Source organism: Schistocerca serialis, chromosome 5 (genome assembly GCF_023864345.2).
Source record: "Schistocerca serialis cubense isolate TAMUIC-IGC-003099 chromosome 5, iqSchSeri2.2, whole genome shotgun sequence".
NCBI classification, from domain to species: Eukaryota; Metazoa; Arthropoda; class Insecta; order Orthoptera; family Acrididae; genus Schistocerca; species Schistocerca serialis.
The window spans coordinates 64,546,509-64,550,787 of record NC_064642.1 but is presented as its reverse complement, the minus strand read 5'-3'; the positions used below and the strand labels follow the sequence as shown (position 1 = coordinate 64,550,787).

General features: G+C 40.9%; 1 non-coding gene across 1 annotated transcript; it reads right to left on the bottom strand.

Annotated features, from left to right (window-relative positions):
- Nucleotides 1-322: 322 nt before the first annotated feature.
- Trnaa-cgc (transfer RNA alanine (anticodon CGC)) lies at nt 323-395 on the bottom strand. Its single transcript has one exon. It is a non-coding gene; the product is annotated as a tRNA-Ala (tRNA).
- Nucleotides 396-4,279: the final 3,884 nt, after the last annotated feature.

Here is a 4,279-nt window from a genome sequence, read left to right as displayed (position 1 = left end):
TCTTCGTGAATAAACTTATGTAAATACAAGCCTCTTCAGCTAACAAGCTTCGCAGTTCTAAATTCCCCGGTCTTTCCAATATCTTTCCAAGTTCTTAAAAATCTACCAAGAAATACGTTTATTTTAAGATACCAGATTTGGTATAGGAGGAGGAGGAGGATGTTAGTGTTTAACGTCCCGTCGACAGCGAGGTCATTAGAGACGGAGCGCAAGCTCGGGCTAGGGAAGGGTAGGGAAGGAATTCGGCCGTGCCCTTTCCAAGGAACCATCCCGGCATTTGCCTGAAACGATTTAGGGAAATCACGGAAAACTTAAATCAGGATGGCTGGAGACGGGATTGAACCGTCGTCCTCCCGAATGCGAGTCGAGCGTGCTAACCACTGCGCCACCTCGCTCGGTCCAAATTTGGTATACTAAAGCTGGAAATGGATATGAATCTATATTTTTCGCTCGAATCGTAACAAAGAAGCAACTTTATTTGCAAAGAGCACAACAAAAAATAGGATACATTTGAAAATTTTTAAGGAGTTAAAGGTAATGCAAGGAACGGCAATTTGAGTTTAAAGTCTTTTAAACTGATAATCCGCTTCTCACGAGTTGCTCACTTATCGTTAAGTTCGAGGGCGTGAGAACTCTTGAATCTTTTATTAACATTCAACATCTTTATTCTTCATGTCTACATATCCTCATCGAAATTATTTCATTCACCAAATTATTGCGCACTTTCTGAGAATTTTAGAGTAAATATTCAGTGATATTATTTCAAATTAATTTACGGACAAATAAATCTTTAACGAAATTGTGTGTTTCGTTTTTGATCGGTTAACTTTTCCACGTGATGAAACTGATTGATTTTCTTAATAGCATATGGGCGGATTGTCGTCTGTAATTGATATTCTGAGTCTGATTTGTGTGAATATAGTCTGCGTGGCACCGTCTATGAAACAGCCTGCAGATACGAGTATGTTGCCCTCTTTCCACAAAGCTCTTTGCACCTGTCTGCTTGTGGCCGCGCCGCTTTTACAGGAGGCGGAGGTTGTCATAAAAGCAGAAGGAAGATCGTCAGGCCTTATATGGGAGAGATGACATATCTCCGAAAGCTAAGAGAAAGAGCATTTCAAGAGAAAAGCCCGAAGGGTGGGGAGCTGCTGCGCAGAGAGAAACAGCTTCTCCGTGGCAGCCAGGATCGACAAATAAACGTGATCTAAACCTCAGGTAAAAACCAAGTTTCCACGTCATATAAGTGATGAAAAACGTAAAAAAACAGTAAATGCAAGCAAATACAGATGAGTCCAAGAAAATGAGAAAATGTATCCACCGCTTAACTGGCAAACTAATCGACGGAGTTGCCTCATCTTTGGTAGTGTTATAGCTTGTAGTTTCGGCAATCGCCACACAAGCGTTGTATTGCGTTGCTTTGTTTTGTCAGATGACAGTCGCCAGATAGTCAGTGTTTTGTTCTTAGTTGCACCTAGTTACTCGAGTAAACATGGCTGGCGCAAGGCGTACATTCGATGAAAGGAGGTCAGTTTTGAAGTGGTATTTTAAGTACGAAAACATTAATGAGGTTCAACAGCAATGGCGAAATGAGTATCAAACAGAGCCACCGACACGTTTAACGATTCGTCACATTCGAGACAAATTTGAGGCCGAAGGCTGTGTTAAAGATGTACACAAACAACGATCTGGACGACCTGTAACAGTAACAAGTCCAGCTAACTCCCGTCGTCTGTTACAACAATTCACTCGCTCACCACAGAAGTCTGAGACAGTGTGCCTGTGAAACTGGAGTGAGTCGCTCAAGTGTTGAGCGAATTTTGAAGACGGCAAAGTGGAAGTGCTACATCCCACGATTGCTACACGCAATGAACGAGGACGACCAAGATCGTATACTGGAGTACTGCGAGTGATTTACTAACATGGTGCGGAACGGTGAAGAGTTTGGAGAGATGATAGTTTGGTCTGATGAGGCACAGTTCAAACTCAATGGTACAGTAAATCGCCACAATTGCATCTACCGGGACGCCGAAAATCCGAACGTCCATGTAGACAAAGCCGTGAATTTGCCAGGAGTAAATGTGTGGTGTGGGTTGTCTTACTGGGGCTTGATTGGGCCATTCTTCTTTGACGGCACAGTTACCGGTGAGGTGTACCTTCAGAAGCTTCAGACATCCACTTTACCTGCCATCCGATACTTTTATGGAGACAGAAGAGTTTACTTTCAATATGATGGTGCCCCAGTCCACTACCAAAATCGTGTTAGGGAGTATCTCGATGAAAATCTACCAGGAAGATGGATAGGCCGTAGAGGTGCTGTGGAGTAACCACCACGTTCCCAGACCTAACTCCTCTGGACTTTTACCTGTGGGGAACACTAAAAGACGTCGTTTATCGACAGAAGCCACGCACATTGGATGAACTTCGAGAATCCATCGTACATTCATGTGCAAATATCCGACAGAACACGTTGCAATCAGTAGTTCGTGCTGCAGTTCGGCGGAATCGTTTGTGTGTGGGTGTTAATGGTGACCATTTCGAACAGCTACAGTGATATCTTTAAGTTGGACTTTAAGCTACAATTTTACAAAAAATGAGACAACTCCGTCAATTAGTTTGCAAGTTATGGACTTTTAAATAGTGGCTATATTTTTTGGACTCCTCTGTATTCACCACGTAGGTAACCAATCCGCTTTCAAATCAAATTGCATAAAAAAACAGCCAGCACTCACTTATCACTTCATTCAATTTCCTCTTTGAATTTGGAGCCGTGGACACTTGCATTACATTAATTTGTCAGGTATGGGTAGGCATCAATTTTCACTTATCTTAATACTCGTGTACAAATTAGGCACAAGACTAAACAATTATGGTTAATGTAACCACGCAAAAGCTATTTACTAATTCCAGTAATGGTGACACATCGCTTACGAACAGATGATTTATAACGCAAGACACTGTTGTGGCACATTACTGTAAGTCTCCAACTTATTAGTACTTATGGTTCCTCATCACATTATAAAAATAGTAATTGTTTGTGTTTTTGTAGTCTGGACTATGTCATGCGAAAAAGACAATAAAAATGCTGTAAGAAACAATATTAATGTTCAGAGACAGTACTTTGCAATTTTTAGGTTATCTGTGTCCCGATTCTGTGCCATCATTATTAGAACCAATAAGCGCCTGCTGTTATTGATAATTATATTACCTTGCAACTAATCTGGTATACATGTAATAGGACGCGAGGAAACCACGTCATACACACACAGACGGAATACTGATCTTAATCACCTGTTGAGGAGCCTCTACGGCTCAAAATAGATCGAGCATATTCAATAAAATAATGATTTGTAACGGAAGGTAAATTTTTACAAATGTTTTGCTAAAGAAATTTAGTCACGTGTGCTACAGCGAAGAAACTAAATACAGTTCGAATGTTCGAAGATACCTAAACCCGTACACAACTACCACGGAACAGATTCTCAAATTGCATAAACCGAAGAGACAGTTATTAATTAACAGCACTGATTTGTAAAAGGCACGGAAACGACAGGATGTCGTTTTCATTTAAGCAGTACATGGGACAGCACTATAAGAAACTACATATGAACCAAACTGTAGAAGATTTGTGTAAAAAAATGAATAAATATGTAAAGAAAATAAGATAAAAAAGCCAATGAGAAAAATATTAACCTGCCAGTAACTGAACCGGATCCACCCATGAATCACACTGGTGACGAGAACAAACTCATTTCCCTCGCTGAGAGAGATTCTGGATTCCATCGAAGTAAACCCAAAATAATCAGAGCAGCAGATAGCTGTGTAATCATAACACACTACTCAAAGGCCCAAAGGTATATTTCTGTTTTCTGAAAAACGGTTCTGAGCGTATTGTTTGGAAGCTGCTCGGATTGGAATCGACCAATATGATCGCTTGCGTTTCCATCTGCAATTTACCACGGAACCATCACGTGAATGGCCCATTTTGTTGAAGATGGAAAAGGGATGACCTATGATGTCACAACACACAACAGTTAATAGCAGACTACCACAAACTGCGTCAAAAGCAACAGTGCCAGATCGATGGAGGTAACAGCCGAATGCTAGAGAATTTGATGCGGAAAGAAGAACGAGAATTGTTCTACAGTTATGTCGGGAGAAATTGCGTAAATTCATAATCTCCAGAATGAGATAATTTTTTTTTATATTAAGGTGAGTTTCTGGCAGTAGGACACAGTACGACTGCCAAATCCTTAGGTGTCGTTCCCGCACTGCAATTAAC